At 38.9% G+C, this 18,017-nt stretch overlaps 1 long non-coding RNA gene across 1 annotated transcript in view; it reads left to right on the forward strand.

Moving 5' to 3' along the window:
* The first annotated feature begins 1,158 nt into the window (after positions 1-1,158).
* Positions 1,159-18,017, forward strand: part of LOC121360441 — a 37,376-nt gene continuing 20,517 nt past the window's right edge. Inside the window, exon 1 of the long non-coding RNA XR_005956204.1 lies at positions 1,159-1,310. This is a non-coding gene — a long non-coding RNA (uncharacterized LOC121360441). The remainder of the gene's footprint in view (positions 1,311-18,017) is intronic.

Here is an 18,017-nt window from a genome sequence, read left to right on the forward strand (position 1 = left end):
GGCCTGCAATGGGTAGGGATGATGCCCACAGCAGGAATGCTGTGGATCAGGAGTGGAGCCCACAGAGGAGAAAACAGAGGTAAAAGGGCAATGCAAATCCCACCCACACAAATTTCTTTGCTGGTGTATTCAGTGGAACAGCAGTATGTTGCAAGAGGGATATCAGCCCCCTGTGATTGAGCCATTCTGTTTTGCTGACTCTCCCTAACAGCCTGACTTAAGTGCCAGAGAGTGTTTACAGTACCAGCAATGTCCAACTGAATATCAGAGAATCTAACAGAGAAATTATTTTAGAAAAGACACTGGAATGGAAAAATCTCTAGAAATGGTCATAGGGGATAGTTCTGGACATGTTCTGGATGCTGTTGATCTAGCTGGGTCCTTTCAGCTGCACGGACTCATGCACCTCCCTCAGCACCAGCATTTGAGAGGGCAAGAGTCCAGACTGTGACCCAAGGCCACCTCAGGTTTCAGCAGAGACCTCTGTCCTTTGGCAGTGGGATGTCCCTGTGCGTGTGTGTCTGTGCAGAGGTGGAGTGCACCCACTCCTCCCTCCAATGGCATGGCATGAAGCTCTCTTACAGCAGCACTCTGCACCACAGCACTGCAGGAACTCTGCTGAGTATGGCTCCAAGGCAGAGCTCAAAAGTTCAGGGATAAGGAAGGATCCCTGGGAACTGGAACTGACCCCAGCCTTACCTGTGTTCCTCTCTGGTTTTACATAAAGCTAGCTTGACCCTCAGCTAGCACAAACAAGAATGGCAAGGAGGGATAATTGCACTGTACATGCCCTGCAAATCACTGCAGGGAGGAGTTTCATCAGGATAGCAAACTACAGGCTATGGAGAAAGCTCTTTGTTGCAGAGGCCAGCATGTACAAAATTAAAAGCAAATTCAAGCAGAAGCAGCCATGTCTTAACTGTCTGCTTTTATTCCTGTTTTATCACAGATATTTCATGTTGCTTCTCTCCATTATGCCACCACTAGGAACATTTTCCACACGGAGCCAGCAGACTTATATCTGCAAAGAGAATATCCTTCAGGGTAACTTAATACTGCCTCTCATGCCTCTCACCACACTTTGTTTTTCTACTCTCTGGCACACTGGGAACATGTGCCAAGCAGTGTGTGTGCTGTTCTGAGGTAACCTGGAGCCAAGGTGTCCCACAAAGATCCACCAGCACCAGCAACATGAGCTCTGGCCTCACATGGCCCCTTCCAGCTTGCCCACGCCAAGGCCTCGTGTTCCCACAGCAGACGCCAGTGCCTTGTGTTTGCTGGCTACACAGATACTCCGAGGGAGTACTTAGGTATGCAGCCACATGCATGCTTGCTTTTCCTCAGCTGTTGGGTTCTTTGTGGGATTTTTTTTTTTCCTTTTTGTTTAGTTGGTTTTGGTTTTTTGGTTTTGTGTGTGTGCGCGCACGCGTGTATGTGCGTGTGTGTCTGTGTGTCTGTGTGTGTCTGTGTGTGTGTGTGAAATAATGGAACTTCCACTTGTAATTTTGGTGGGAATTGAAAGTTTGGGGCAATTCTCCCAATGTGCAACACCATGCTGTTTATAATAAAGTAATAAAGTGTTGAGCGATTGATCAAACAGGGGTGGATATGTCAGAAATTGCTCTGTAGGTATTTGGGAAAAAAGATAAATGTTCCATCTGTCTTGACTACATCTCTGCTTTCTGGTTTTAATTTCCCTGCATGTTCTAAGAAACAGCTTTGCAAGACCTGACACTGATGTTTTCAAATTTTTTTTGGCTATATTTTTTTTTTGGTTGGTGTTTTTGGGGGGTTTTTTTTGGGTTTTTTTTTTTTTTTGTTGTTGTTGTTTTTTGATTTTTTTTTTTTTGGTGGAAAAATCTAAGCATAAAGGAACTGTAAAGTTCTCATTGGTAGTTGGATTCAAAAGAGTTGCAACAGCCACTTAGGAAGAAAAACCCAGGCCCCTGGGCCTTCTGTCTAGCAGGTTTAAATGCCACACACTTGTGACAAATGTCTGGAGAAAAATCTAATGACCAATACTTATTTGCAGCAAGCAAATGCATGATTTCAAGTGGGGAATAAATTTTTTTAAAAGTCCTTGGATCACTGAAATAAAAGCTCCTGTTAGTCAAACAAATTATTCCCTATAAACTATTCAGCCATTTGTCATAACAGCATAACTTTTTTCTGTGCATCCTAATAATTGTTCAGGAATATTATTCAATATTTTTTATGAATGTCTGGTGGGTAAAGGGTCCTGTACAGTAAAAAGCATGTTTGATGTCAGCAGGGGTTCATGAGGAACCTAGGGAAAGGTCATGTCGGTGTCAAAGGCTGTAAGAAATGTCACATGCCTTCTCTTAATTAATGCAGGCTAGGAGAGAGCCCTCAGGGAGGACACAAGATCAGAAGGAGGAAACAGACATTGTTATACCAATTATCACTGCCTATTTGGCGTCTCCCTCTTTGTGATTACCCCAATTTAACCAAACATGTAATTTCTAGGCTGCATCAGCTTATCATAAGTGAATCCACTTAGATGAGTATTCGTTCTGTATTTAAATATAGATAGACCCATCCTTGCCAGGTGCTGAGCTTGCTCAACTCCTACTGAAATTAGCAGGGGCTCAGCATTTTGCAAAAACACTTAGCAGTGCCCAGAACGGGGTTCTTTATGTGTCTTATACATCAAACCAAAATCTGCGCTCCTCTAATGTCCATTTGCACAGTAACCCATATTTCTTTTTCTTCATTTATTAACAAACAGACATCCACTTGGTGTTTGTCCTAAACAAATGTTAGTGGCTGTCACTACTAGATACTTAGGCAAATTGAATGTATTCCTATTCCCTTTTACACCATAGCAATATTAGGCAGTGTACTTTAGCTTTCAGCTTTTCCTTATGTATGGAAAATTTATGGTCTATTTTAGAGTTGTCATCCAAACACTTGGGGTCATTTTCCTAATAAACAGTACAATATTAAAGCAATGGGGCACAGCAGGTGGTGTGTTTCTGACTATTTTGTCATGCCTCAGGCTGAGTTGCCATCTTCCACTCAAAATAATGTCATACTGAATATTAGTGCACACACACACACAAAATCCCAGTAAAAACATATCATTAAAAAAAAATGTAGCATAGTGAGTTCCAAACTTACATGGGGAAATTTTTCACGTGGGAGCTCTTCAGAGGGACAAAGTGATTGATTTTTATAAAAGTTGGCATGCATGACCAAGGGCAGATGGTACATAAATTTGGGCCCCGGTCTTACATTCTGCTCCGTGTAGGTGGACCACTGAACTGCTGTGACTGAGAAAAAATAATACACCCGTGAACAGATGCAAGACTCCTGGGTGCGATGATCAGGCTGCAGGACCAGGACACAAACTTACACTGCTATAATAATTCTGATGACAGCTTTTGGCGATATATTCAGGCAAATAATTTATAATTTGTATGCTGCTGATTGATTGTGTCAAATGTGTGAGGTGTCTCTGATTAAGATGCACTTCGTGCTGTTATAGATTGTGTGATGGATGCTTGCTCACACACCCTGCTGAAGAGTAGGTGCCAGCCATCATCACAGCTAAGAAGAAGATATGAAATACCCTCCCCAGATAAAATCATTGCAGTGATGAGTAGAGGGGTCACAGGAAGGTGAGGAAATGGAGAGGTGGACACCGTAGCAACACAAAGGGCACTGTCAAAGGACAGCCCCCATGGCTCGCTGTGTCAGATGGCTGTTGGCTGATTTCATGTCTTCCCTTTCTCATATTTGTTGTGTTCAGCTGATTTTCTACCACTGTAACAATCTAAAACATCAGTTGACTGCTGTTTCATGCCTGATGACACTGAAAATATATCATTCTCCCAGAATATATGCCTTCAAACTGATGAATCAGATGAGCCATGTCATCACATGACCATTTCTTTATCATTTTGCTACATGTTTGCATGCATAAAGAATAAGGTCTCTCCACAGGGCAACAAGCCTATAAGGCTTCAGTTTGTTTAGCATTTTCCACAGTGGAAAATGCCCAACACTCATATCTTTTCTTCTATAAGCCTCCAAAAAGATGTGCAAGGGTGAAGAATTAACGCAAGATGTCCACAGAAAAGGAGCAAAAATATATGGGCAAAGCTCAAAGGAAAAACCCAGTGTCCCTAGAGAAAGCATATCAAGGAATGTTAAAGAATTAAACCAGCAGCATTGGGAAATGACGGACAATATATACTACAGATCGGTGCTCTCACCATTTACAAGATTTTCTAGCACCTGCAGTTACCAATCTAATGTTCCAAAACTGTAACAGCAGATACGTTTCTTTCCTGCCTAATCACCTTGGGATTATCACAGTGTCTCTCTCACAGAGAGGGAATTCTCCACTGAATAATGGAAGAGCAGTAGCAGACAAAATTAGACAGTGATGTGCTGCCTCTGTTTTTATAGTCTTGCCCATAACTTGGGGATTCTTGAATTCATTGTGCCATGGACAGGATCACAAAGCCTCAATCCATAGTTCAGTTTCACATGATCCTTCAGTACTTCCAGAACTGCTGGGAACCTGGACCATGCCCATGAGCTGGGATGGCAGAAAAGGAATCCTCACCGTTTAGCTCAGAAATGAATGGTCCTAGAGCAGCTGGACTATGCCATTGCACAGAGTGAAGGAAACACCTGGTGGAGACTCCATATATTCTTATTTGCTTCTTTGTTTTACCTGACTTCTGAATATTTCAATGAACAGATTTTCACTCACAGTGGGAAATTTTCTTTTGTATAAATATCTATGGTAACATAGCAACAAGGAATTTTGTTCACAAAACTGGTTTTCTAACTAATTTATCTTGGTTTCTAAGATGATCAGCTCAGGTGGAAAAAAAATAAGTGGTTAGTTTGACTTTGGAACACAAGCTCAGCATTTCTTGAAAATTTTCAACCGGGTTCAGCACAATATTTACTATAGCTATATTCTTTAGCTGTAGATACCTTGAGCATATTTTACAAATGGCTTTTTATTGAAGCAGTACTGTTGCTAAGGTATTCTTTAGGTGGCCATTCTACAGCAAGTATTTTTCTAGAATTTGTATTTTAAAATTAATCATTATAGGATTCCATCCTATATTAAATAGGGGAGATAAAGTGCAAAAACAAGGGCTGTACCTGATACTTGAAAGTTGCTATTCCTGACAGCACTTCATCTTTTTCATACTCACATTGGCTTTTATCCCGGCCCATCTATTCCTTAATGTAAGTGTTATAAATTGTTGTAAAGTGCCATAAAATATAATAAACATGAATCAATATTTCTTGGTTAAAAAACTTAGAAATGCTGATGAAGCTTGAGTTTATTATAGATGTCCTGAACCCACAATGTCCCTTTATTTTTTTTTTACCTACATCATTTTTTCAGGTCTTGACTTCACGTGTGCACACACATCCATTCTTCATAATCAAAGAGGCAGTGAAAATTAAAATTACTAATGCAGAGCTAATAAAGCATCTGATGTTTTAACCAGTTCTTTTGGGCAAGATATCCTCTATATAAAGAGCTATTATATTTGGTGTGAATGATCCACTTCAAGCAAATTCCTTATGGATCTACAGACTATTAAGCACATGCACAGCACCCAAAAGTTTGGGGATTACTCAGATATGTAAGTTTAAGCATATGTTTAATTGCTTTGCTGAATCAGGGCTTTAATGAAGAAGCATGGCACAGTAGTGCTATTTGCCATAAAAATCCATCATTGCCAAGGACCTCTGCCCATTAAAGAAGATGCTATGATTTGTGTTTAAAATATGAAAGAAATACGATGCCTGCATGGTGCATTAAATACTCAAGCATACACATACATTTAAATTCTTTCTATCTTTTTAAGGATATTGTTGTGAATTATGTTCTTGTATATCCAAGACCATCCTTCATGGTGAAGTGACAGTTCCTCTCCACATCCAGTTGATGCTCTTTACATATTATTAGTATTATTTATTCTCGATCTGAAGCTGATGATGGATTTCTTTGTCCTCGGTTGGGTTTGTGGTTTGTCCACAGGAACCACCAAAGGCCATGGTGTTTCCAGGGGCATTGGAAGCCTTCCCTCAGGCAGGGAGATGGCCAGGCTGGTGCCATCCCTGGTCAGGGAATCTGGTCCAGCCCAGCTGGGTGATGTGAGATGGGGCTGTTAGTGGAGGAAGGACATCACACCACCTGTGACCTCACCGCCCCCTCCACGCTGGGCCTGTGCTCTAACCAGGGAGAAATCCTGACAGAAATCTATCGGAAAAAAATCCACATCCTGGCAAAACAATGTGGCTGCTTTATGCTGTGGCAACAAATATGACCAGGTTTTCCCAGGGCAGGGAGGCGGTCAGGGATTGGGACAATAACTACAGCCTGGTGCCACACACTGTGACTCGCCTGTCCTGCCTGGGCATTCTGACCTTCTGGCTGGAAATGAGGCCACTACAGTGGAAGGAAGATAACATGTCTCTAAATTATGAGTTGTTGTGTGATGGGCTTGTGGTTTTTTTTCAATTCAGCTATTTATAAATGTGATAGACCTCTGTTTCTCCTGCCTCTTTCAGCACCCCACTGAAGAATGTGTGAAAAGCTCTAATTTCCCTTGAGGAAAAGAGTATCTTGTGATTTCAGTGAAAAGTTGTGTTCGCACTGTGGTCAATAAATTCCTATAGACAATTTTTCCCCTTCAGAATTCTCCTATCTTGTTATTTCGTTAATGCTTGAGAAGAATATTCCAGCTCAGCAAAGACGTGGTGGAAAGCCATCCCATTTTTTGTCGGTCAGCTTCAGAAGGAGAATGTCAGAGCTTTAGCAGACTTTCCTGGCATCAGGTTTTGCTTTTCTTTCATAAAAACTTGAACACTTTTGTTTTCCTTCTGACTTGGAGCAAGATCAAATTTCAAAATATTCAAATCCTCCATGAAACAGCATTACGACTTTCTCTAGAGCCCTGGTTGTTCCTTCTTGCGATGATAAATCCCACTTGTATCATAAAAAGAATTTTTTCTTGAGAAGAAGGTTGAGACATCTCCCCAGACTAAATCCATAACTTCCTTTTTTGTAGGAAAAAAAATTATAGTTTGAAATATTTGAGCTGAGAAGTTCCTGCCTCAGTGGTTAAACTGCTTCTGCATTTACACACACACACACGCACATACACACCCTTCCATCTCAGTGAATTCCCTGATGAAAAGAGGCAGACTTCAGGAATAACTGCAAAGGAAGGCATAACTCCAAGCCAAGAGTCTCCTGAACCCATGTGCCAGATTGCTATGTGGTAATTCCAAAGCCATGGGAAGTCCCTGCACCCATTAAGTCTAAGGATCACTCTGACTTTAACCCCATCAATCAACCTTAGTGAAAGACTACATGCAAAATTTTAATTACTGCCTTTAGATATTCCATCCTTTTAATATTAGGTTTGAATACTCTTTTTTAAAAAAACAGCAAAGAAAGGGTTTGACAATACTATTATCTCTGATGATACTATTTTTCTTTATGTTTTGGAAAACATTATATACATATATATATGCATGTGTATTTTTTTTTTCTTTTAAATGTATGATTTGCCCTGTTAGTTAAGGGGTGCCATTTTAAACTGTTAGAATTCTTATTTTCCAAGAGTTATCTGGGTTTCCATAAGGTAAACATGGCTGTCAGCACTATGTCCCAGCATGGCTGTACAGAACACCACAGCAGTGCTGCTGATCTGACTGACAGCACACAATGAGATGGAAAGAAAGGCAGAAAAAAAAGTGGTCTAGCCTGATGAAAAGCTGCACTCAGGTCTTAGCAGAAAATTCAGAGCAGGAACTGCAGATAGAGTGATTAACAAGGAGCTTCCAGAAGTTAATATGCCGGGTAAAAGGGTTGCTGCTTTGGAAGCTGAGAGTGGAAGTCAAAATGACTTGTGCACTATTGAGCTGGAACGTGCTGCTCCTGGGTCATTGATCCGCTCTGCTCTGGCAGGGCACCACTCTGGAATTGTTAATTTTCAATGGCATAAAGTCTTGTATTAGTACAGGAAACAGAATTGAAAGGCCTGAGACAAAAGTGAGGCCAGCGGTAAACATGAAGGGTTCCAAAGACTGTGATGCAAACCCAGAAAAAAATACAGCCCCTGAACAATATGAAATTCACTACTTCATGGATTAAATGGACCAGGCCTGATCCTCAACACTTGTAGGATAGCATTTTTTATTTCACATCAGGAAATCTAGGCTCACGTGAACTGGAAGAGTAGGTGATCCATGGTTTACACAGGCAGTGAAGGATGATATTTTTTCCCCTAAAATGTGAGTGCACACAAAATTATACAATGCATTTTTTTATAAATATTTAACATCTAAAGCACACTGCCACCACAATCCCTTTTTATGACCCCCACTATAATGATGAGTATGAAAAGGTGCATAAACCTCAAAGACCTATTCATTTATCAGGAAGAGAGATGCTCATTCTAAAAACTGGGGGTAATAATTTATTGTTTGGATCTTCTGTAATAAACTTGAAATAATGCTCTTAAATTTCTGAATTTTACTGTCAGTGAGACAGTCATTAGTTCTTATGACTGAATTTCCTCTCCATAACATTCATCAGCATCTCCAAACAGTCCTCCTGTACTTTTCCCCAAGCCTTACACTGAAGTGGGTACACGGCCTGGGGTGTGGTGGGGGTGTTATCTCTGGACCTTGTTTGGGCTTAATATAAAATAAAAATTATATAAAATGCTTATTTAAAATATCAACAATCTTCAATTAAGTAGGGTGGATGAAGAAAAGACAGTCCAATGGCAGTATCAGAACAGGCACAGTCAGACAAACAGGAAGGAAGCAAGAATTGTTTCCTGCATGAACTCAGTGGCTACAGTGGTGTGTCTGATTACATCAGCTCATTAAGCCCAAAAGCAAAACTGCATGTTTAAAAGGACACAACTCTTAGCATTTGAACATTAATACCAGATTTTATGCCTAAAGAGAATCTCTAAATCAAAATTTCCTGGACTTTGCAAGAGTTGTTTTTTCTCTCTTATTCTCATTCAGCCCTTCCTAACTCCAAAGCTGATTCAATGCAAAAAAATATTTAAACATTAAGGCATTGATTCTTTTATTTATTTTGGTTGTTGTATCAATAGTAGAATAACTTGCATGGTGTCAGGAACAGTGTAAATCTCTAACATCAGCTCAATTCAACAATAACCTGGCAATGTACAGCATATCTCAGTTCTTTCAAATATGAAGGAAGCATCTGAGTCTTCAACACCATCTGTAAAATGTCACAGATCTTAAACACTTTCCTGTCGTAGGCTTGAGGGTGATCTTTACTTGCTCTACAATGAATGAGGACTCTGGTACATAATTAAAAAATAAAGAGATTTTACATTAGGAAATGAGAGCTTTTCTTTATAAATTTGTGTGTAAAGCATATGCACTTGCTCAAATACAGCCAGTTTTACTGGGATTCTTTTTTCTTCCTTTATACTGCTATAGAAAGAAAATAAGTACTGGATTTCTGTGCATGAAAATCACGAAGCTTGACTGATTTTCTTTCTATTCTATTAAGAAGTTATACCAATACTGTGTTTTGGATTCAAAATGCTTGGTTTTTTTGGTTTTTTTTTTGGTTTTTTTTTTTTTTTTTAACACATGCAAAACTCCCCCTATGTGTAATTTGATTCACTGATTTTCTTTGACTGTATCTAGATTAGTAATTAAAGTAGTGCCTGGACACTGAAACTCAATTGCTTATGAAGTTAAATAGTTTGTATGTGGCTTGATTTTCTTCTGGGCCACCTTGCACTGTCCCAGAGAATTCCCAAGCAGATCCTGAGGGTTGGTGTGGGACCATTTGTATTACTGACAGCCATATCTCACTGACCAAAATGCAGCCTTCCTCTTTTGAAGACCGTGAGAGGATTATAGTGTAGACAGGCCCATTCTGTGCTAGTCGGTGTCAGTGACAAAAAAAATGGGGTAGAACAGATCTTCCTGGACATGGGACTGCTGGAAATGTGAGGCTTCACTGGACAATCACTGTAGGCTTTGGTCTTCCCTGAGACTTTCTATTTAAACAATTATCTCTCATTCTTTCTCATGTTCTACCTCCATAAATCTGAAAGCCTAAGTTTCAGGTAATCTGTTGGAAAAGGGCACTCTTGTGAGTCTATTCTCCAGATAATAAAAGAAAGAAGGAAATCCTCACTAATTCTCATAACACTCTATTTTTTAGCTCCTTCTTTTCTTTGTCATGAACACCATACTTAAAGTTCTTCAAGACCAAACTAGAAATATTAAAACAAATACTCTTAAACTCTTTATTAGGAAATTAGTCTAGTAGCAGTTTTACAAAACAACTTATTTCAGTATTTTCTTTAGAGCCAAGACTGTAAAGTCAGTAATTTCAAATCCCTGGGCTTTGCCAGATGTGTAGAATCAAAGACATAATAATAACAAATTGTGATCTCAAAAGAAAATTAGAATCCACTGCTCTCCAAGATTTCCTATGGTTGCCTGGTGTTATCTTTCTTGACTCCCAGATATCACTCCAGGGAAGGAAGGAAGGAAGGAAGGAAGGAAGGAAGGAAGGAAGGAAGGAAGGAAGGAAGGAAGGAAGGAAGGAAGGAAGGAAGGAAGATTAGGTGTTTATTTCTCTTTTTCAGTGGGATGGCTAATATGAATGTCAGTCAGTGGAGTGGGACCAGGATTCAGCTCCCTAGCTGAGATCAGTCCCCAGGTGTTCAAGGACATTTGAATTATCTGCCCATCTGAGTGCAAAATCTTTGGGATGCAGACTATTTTACTACACCTTTATCCAGAGCACAGAAAAGATTGTCAGTGCTTAACTAACGATTAATTCCTCAAATGCTGCACTCAGAGTTGGTGTTACTCCTGGGAGCTGACATCTCCATAAGGCGCAGCTTTCCATTGCATCAAAGGGAATAAAAAGTAGTCTGGATGTAAGTACAGTAATTTTATCTCTGTGCCTGGTGCCAGGAAACCATTGCCAAATTAGGTCTCTCCACCTCTCTTCTCAGACCCTTTGGAAGGTAAAAAAATTTGGTTTCATGGTAACACAGTCCTACTGATTTACATTAGATGAGAGTTTAGTTAAATTATAGGCTAAGACAGCCTGTGACTGTTCTATAATGTAAAGTTCAAAAAACCAGCAAACTGGTCATAGTTCAAAAGGTTGTGTAAAGCACATTACCATAAAAAAAAGGAAAACAAAACAAATAAAACAAATAAATACACACACAAAAATTAAAAATGTTGAATGGCAAAACCATAAACAAATACTATTTTCTATGTAGTTTGAATGTCATATGATTACTCAAAAAACTTTTTTATTTATTTCTCATGCTCCTTTAACTTTTTTTTTCCTTCTACTTTTAACTTCACCTAGGAAGAATCCCAGACAGATATTATCTAGAAATTCATAACTACATTTGTTTTCTCATGTTATCAGGGGAGAGGGTCTACTCAAACACATTAGTTTCTTTTTTGGAATTTTCAAGCACATAAAAGAGTAGGAGATTCTGATAAGGCCCTATTGTAGTTATCATCTGGTATAACTACAGCTAAGGTCATGTCGACCTGCTCTTGTTAGAGTACATCATCTACTTAGGAGAAAAGAAAACAAATTGTGTCACATTTTATTCCATCAATGGCTCTAAATGAAAAGGGTATTTTGAGAAACTGAATTAATAATATGTTATAATAACTAGAAAGAAGGGATGATAATTAAACACGCTCTGCAATTCAATCCCAGCAGTGAATCTACTCTTTTAGTAACAGTTCTTTTTAATTATAAAAGTGACAATTCTGAATGACTCAAACCTGTGTCATGTTGCACACAGGCAGAGGCAATTAAGGTGAGACCAAAGTAAAAAATACAGTTTGTTCATATTGCACCCAGTTCACACAATAGCTACACTTCTCTTTAAAGAATGCAGAAAGTAAGCAAGACCCAAATCTGGTATACATGGGATGAGTTTGTTGGTTTGTCTTTGGATTTTTTTTTAAAAGGTCAGGGATGTTCAGCTGCATGGCTTTCCAAATGTGATACAGAATGACCCCATGGTCCTTAAAATCACTGCATTTTATCTTGGGGTAACAAACTACACAAGGAAGGCAGGCAAAGCAAGCTTGAATGATAGCAATAGTAATTTATCAGAAGCAATTAAAACTTCAGCTAATCCAGGTTAATTTAACACAGAAACATTGTAAGACTAAGAGGCCATGTGAGATGTGCAATCATGGTATCCTAGAGACAAACAACATTTGCTGAAAGGTTTTTTTTTGTTTTTTTTTTTTGCAAATTTCTAGTAAGTTTTTTGCTCAGAAGATCAAGATAATCCCTTTCTTTGTCTCTAGAAGCTACTGAAATAAAACATGATTCTCAGTGCCACTCAATTTTGATAAATTGGCATTGATGATATTATATGAACTTAGAGTGCCAGCAGGTATGGCTTGAAGACAAACCAGAAGAGAATTCTTACTAAAAGCACTAGTGGCACTGATAGCAGTCTGCACCCGTGTGCATGGTTACGTTTGGGTCACCATTCTGCTTCTCAGTGCATGATGTATTAAAGCAGATAGATTCAAAACAAGATTTGGCAGCAAATTCCAAATGCTTACAATCCTTTTGCAAGAACTGTGCTTCCTCATTGCTATTTTACTGTCTGGCCAAAGGGCATTCCTTCTTGCTGAGGGCTTTGCAGCAAAAGGGTGGAACCAAGCTGGGGAAGGGACAGAGATGTTGAGAAACTGTGCCAAGTCCATAGTGCATCTTTCCCTTTTGTATTGTTCAGGTAGGCTGACTCTGAATAAAATCTTGCTGTAGAACATGCCTAAACTTGACTGTCACCATTAGATTTAAAGACTGAGGCCTCAAAGGGATGAATAGCATACATTAAACTGAGTGTCTCAGATAAGTTGCATCATTATCATATCACGATTGTGTCCTGTAAAGGGTGGTATATTCCCTGGGAAAACAGCAGCAATTTCTTCTTTTTTAGTGTGCTTTGTATGCCTTGCTAAGGCACTTTTCACAGAGCTGGGTGATGGCTGTTTCTTGTGTGGATTATAGAAATAAATAGCAGGCTGCAGATGAAAGCCTGCTCTTCCTACAGTGCTCAGGAAAAGCGTCATTTCTAGCTTGTAAATAATATGACTTTCTTGAATTATATATTTCAGCATAGTTGTGCAAATAATCTTGGTTTGGAGGGGAAAAAAACAACCACATACAATTTTGGTTTGTTTTGGTTTGGGTTTTTTTTTCCCTTTCAAAGGAAAGAGAAAATTTAGAATGTAATATTCCCTCCCATCCATTTTCAAAGTTGGATCTTACTGTATTGGTCAGGGACAAGTCCTGTGTTCTAAGATCTTGCAGAATACTTGCTGTTTGATTTTTATACCATGAACATCACATAAGATTAAATGGCAAGGAAAATGCCACATTTCTTCCAGGTAGATTGGCACTAATGTTAATTAAAAAATGAAGCCTTTTAAAACCCAGAAGATTGATTGTCTCAGGTTTAGTAGAGGAAAGTGCCACTGTAATAAACAGCTATTTAACATAGGCCATGTGAAGTGGATATTTTATTGCCAGGGAGCAGGAGGGCAGTCACACCTTTGGAATACAGACATGAAGCTTTACTAGGAAGCTGTGCTGAGCCATATCCTTCCAGAAGCTCTTCATGACCTACTAATTGATCCCGAACCACAGTTTTGGAGCTAGATTATAGCAATAACCATTCCTTGCTATACACATATTCCTGATATAAAGAAAATCAATCGAGCTTTTAAGAAAGGTCAGGATTAATCTATTCCAGCTACAGTTTGGAGGTACAATTCAAATCCAACAAAGAGGAACTTCAAGTGAAGCTTTTTAAGCTGCTGAAAGTGAGTATTCCTCTCTGAGAAAAGGCAGGATTCACTGCACACATGGAGCCTGGTGCCATCATGTTCAGAGTGAAGAACTGCCACAATCACACATTTTTTCTTTAAGACTTCCAAAGAAAGCCAGCCAGAAAGTTTACCAAAGGCATGTTGTTTAGAGACAGACTATTACTATCCACTGTGTTGAAAGGAGAGTCACTGATCTGTGGGATCATCAGGACCTAATTCTGCTTTCCTGGTGAGATTCAATGGGTGATGATGTTGCTTCCTATAATGATCCTCATTGAATCAAAAATTTAAATTCAACAGGAAGTTTGATGTTTATACATAAATTAGGCATCCTTATCTTCTATTTTTTTGACTTTCAGTGTGAATATAGACCATAGTTTGTGTAATTCAGAACCAAGGGGCACAGTCTTATCTCTCCAAGTGGAGCCTGTCTGGTCAGGGTCGTGCCACATTTCCTTGATCAGTTCAGAAATACCATGGCCAGCTACTGAAATCTAAGAAAATGTGATTCCAATGAAAAACTAAGCTTTTTATATTGTGATGGGTCTGTGGTGTTTTTTTTTTTTTTGTTTGTTTGTTTTTTTTTTTTTTTTTTGTTTGGTTTGGTTTGGTTTTTTGGTGTTTTTTTGTTTTTGTTTTTGTTTTTTAACTTCCCAGTGAAAATGCAACCTTATATTCAATGCTTTCCTAAAGCTCAGGAGAACATGATCAAATATATCAATTACCACTTTTGCTACTAGGATTTCTTGTATTATTTATCTTAGAAACTCTGAAAAATAAAGTCAGAAAGCTAAAAGGGCAAAAGCCAGAAAGAATCAAGTTATCTAGACCCTAAAAGACAAGACAAATAAACATTATTATTTAAAGTAACAAAAGGATGACTGATTTGGGCTCAAACTTCAGAGCAACACACAAAGCTGTGAAGGACATCAGGAAAGATTCAGATTTCTACTTTTAGATCATCCAATGAGACATCAATAATGGATGTAATATATAGTTAGTGCCCATGGTACATTTGAGCTAATTAGCAAATTGAGTATTTAATACAAAAAGAATGATAAGCAAAGAAAATGGAATGCAATCTACAAAAATTATTACACTTCCCTGGTTGATCACTGAAGAGAAAAAAAATCACAAATTATATAACCTTACATCCCAAACTAAAAAATTTAAAGTGTTTTATGAGGAAAGTTAAACAGCCAAGTAAAAGCATTGAACCATAGAGTAAAAGTGGCAGAATAAGAGAAAACTTGAGAAAACAGGACAATGCAATTCCACAGTTGGAGCACAGACACATCAAGAGGAGGATCTTCATTGCCTAGAGAAGGCCTGCTAAACACTCACCTAAACTTAGCTGCTTTAATAATTTATCAACTGAGTAATTACTTCCTGAGAGGCAGAAACTGCATATTTTAAGCTGAGTTCTAGCACCATCCAAGACCAACATGTGCAGGGTGGGAATTTAGAGTCCCGACCATTGCTTTCACCATGGGTTCAGCATTCTCAGCAGCAGAATCACCCCGAGATGTGCAGTAAATTCTCAGTTGGGGTTCCACCTTACAGCTGGAAGTTGTGACAGGGCAGGGCAGGCTCGCTCCTCCAGGGTTAGTGACCATGCTGGCACCTCATCCTGCTCTGCAGGTGGCTGCAAAGAGCACAACACCCTGCAGGCAGCAATTCCATCTCTCCTGGCCATGTGCATGTTTACAGTGCTGCAGTTGGAGGGAAAGAAGCAACTGCTCCTGGGTGACAGCTCTGCAGCCTGGAAACAGCGCCGGGCTCTGAGGGCTGCACAAACACTGCAGTGGAACCCAGCTGGGTGGGCTGCCCAATCCTCTGGGACAGGGTTTACCTCTCTCTGACCTTCTCTAGCTCTTCCTACTTACACACAGCAAGAAGTAAAGCTGCTGTGATCCTTGGTGCCATTGAAAAAATGACCACGTGGGGTGTAACTTAAGAGAAATATGATCGGTCACAAGAAACATTCACGGAGGAAGAATCTTCATTGTATTAACTATGGATGAACTCTCTTGGCTAGGTTTCCACACTAAATATCTATATTTATTTATTACTATTTGTTGCTGCTCCACTTTGTGTTTCACTTCTTCTGCTGCTTGTGTTGTACTGAAGTTGAATTTCCATGCTCCAGGTTTGTAAGTGCTTTTTGCAATGAGGCTCATGGTTAAAATTGATAGTACTCAACCACAGGGGCTTCCACTGAACACACAAGTCAATCTCACAGCTAAAAATATTCAAAAGCTGCATGTAAAATGGATTTCTCTTCCTAAAAATAATTTTGCATATATGTAATTTAAGACTTTATTCTGATTATAGTCCATAGAAAAATTACAGGAATGCCTCATAACTGCCAGTGCTGTGAAAGCCCTCTTTTAAAATATGAGGAACCTTAGAATGACATACTTTGAGTAGTAAGGTTTCACATTCTGGTGTGCTTTTGGTTACTCTAAGCTCTATTTCTACTCTTGACCAAATGTTCTTCCCCACCATAAGCAGAGAAATGTTTCCTGAATAAGCTGTCATTGAAAGAGATACTTCTTGGCACAAATTTCTATGACTAGGCACTTTCTAATGAAAAAAAGTCAATAAAAAAGTCTCAGTAAGTTTCATACAAATAATCATTGAAATTAGACAAGAAGTAAATGGACTTGGCATGTTAAATCAGCATTGTTTCCAAGCACAAGGCATGGAAAACAGAAGCTCCTAGAGTGGTTTTAAAGTGAAAGTGTAATTGAATTGCACATATATTAATCCAAACAGTATTTCTCTTGCTTTTAGTCCACTGGAACTGGCAATTTATATGCACAAGCAGTTCTGCCCAAGTAACCAACCTTAAAATGCCTTTGTATTTAAATGGAGTGACATCTGACATTTCTGTGTCCATGTCTTATCAGACCTCTGTTTACCCTCTGGAAAGTGCCAGCACAGGGGGAGAGTAAGGTAAAGTGAGAATTTGCCTGCTGGTTCGAGGACAGCTGGAATTCTGATTTACTGTGAAAGTTCAGGATGTCCCAATTAAATCAGGGCACTTGAGAGATATGAAGACTTAAATGTCCACCAAAAGCTTTGCTCTAATGTGATTAGCTGGCTGGTTTTGCTAATGATAGACACATTCCAAATTGCAGAAAAATGGTAAGTAGGTATAATTGGGTTTTACTGTTGTGTACTTATAGGAATGTGCCCCAAAAAAAAGGTTTCTCTTCCCTGCTTCCATTTTCTATTGAATGCCAATTATTTTTAACTTCTGGAACGTATAATATAATCCTCCTTGAGATACACGATGCCCTTAGCTCTTGGGAACATCACGGTCTTTTATTTTTACCTCTACACTCCTTCCTATCTTCTCTTCTTTGAACTTTACTTGATTTTTAGATTGCAATGCCTTTATGAAAATATGTCAATGCCTGTGACTTCTTCATGTGAACAGCACTGTTTATGCAGTGAGTACTGACCACAAGGTGTGAAGGAAATGTACTGCACTGTGCTGTGTAACAAATGTGCAGTGCAGATGGAGTTTTGAACAGGGTAAAAACCATTAAGCCCTAAATATCTGAATAACATAGGAGTAGCTTTCAGCTGGAATTATTGGTGAACTGTAAGCAAATATAACTTTACTGCATAACTTTCAAAAAGACAAACATTCTCCAAGAATTGAAAGGGCAAATAAAGGAAAATGTGTGTTCTGCACTGCAGAAACAGCCTAAAAAGGAATGAATAATAGAAAGAAAATCCACTTACAAACTCATAATTTCTAAATTTCTGTAATTGTCTAATGTTATTTAAACACCACACACAAGCGTTTTAAGTCAGTGATAAGTTACCATTTGCCTTGAAATATCTTTCTTTAGCATGATTGCGTCCTTCTCTCCCCACCATGACAGATTGTATTTAATTGAACACTTGCTGGTTTAGAACTGTCATTAAAACCGCATATATTCAAATAGTCTTAGTACAGCATATTGCCCTTTCAGTTCATTTTCTCCTTTTATGTAGCAGTAAATATTCCTTTGTGTTCTGGTTCTAATTTATTTAGAAATAATGTGCCTCTTACTAAGTGCAAAGAATTTTTTTAAAGGATCAGC

The sequence above is a fragment of the Pyrgilauda ruficollis genome, unplaced genomic scaffold (assembly GCF_017590135.1).
Source record: "Pyrgilauda ruficollis isolate IOZ18807 unplaced genomic scaffold, ASM1759013v1 scaffold50, whole genome shotgun sequence".
Taxonomy (NCBI): Eukaryota; Metazoa; Chordata; class Aves; order Passeriformes; family Passeridae; genus Pyrgilauda; species Pyrgilauda ruficollis.